The following is a 531-nucleotide window of genomic DNA, read 5'->3' as shown; positions in this document are numbered from 1 at the left end:
AATGTGATAAATAATAATTGTAACCATCAATGCAAAATTGAAGAAACATATACATGTAAAATATATATCATACTAAACAGGTCTATATCTTTTGTATATTGACCAGTTCTAGTATGTTATATAAGATATATTTCATAATGATGACAGCATTTCTGAATGGCAGGTTTATATACAAAAATATAAAGCCGACCATATCAAAGGATGATGTCATAATTATGATATATATATATATACAAGTAAATAAAAAAAATTTCTATTAAATAAGAAAAAGTAGGGTTGTTAAAAAATAAAAGAAACAAGGGGGTTGAGTTCAACCATAATAATAATTAATAGTTCAATTAATAATAATAAACGTTAATTAATTGAAAATAATAATTCATAAAAATAGTACAAAGATTTCAAACCCTACTTTACAGAATTTTATGAATGAGTATTGTTTCCTTTAAAATGAAATAATTTAATGAAAGAATGATAACCAAACTGCTTAGTTCTGCCTACACAACTGTGGTGAGTCCAATTGCAATTCTTATA

This window comes from Amphimedon queenslandica, unplaced genomic scaffold, assembly GCF_000090795.2.
Source record: "Amphimedon queenslandica unplaced genomic scaffold, v1.1 AMPQUscaffold_13486, whole genome shotgun sequence".
Lineage (NCBI taxonomy): Eukaryota > Metazoa > Porifera > Demospongiae > Haplosclerida > Niphatidae > Amphimedon > Amphimedon queenslandica.
Note: the sequence above shows the minus strand (reverse complement) of the source record.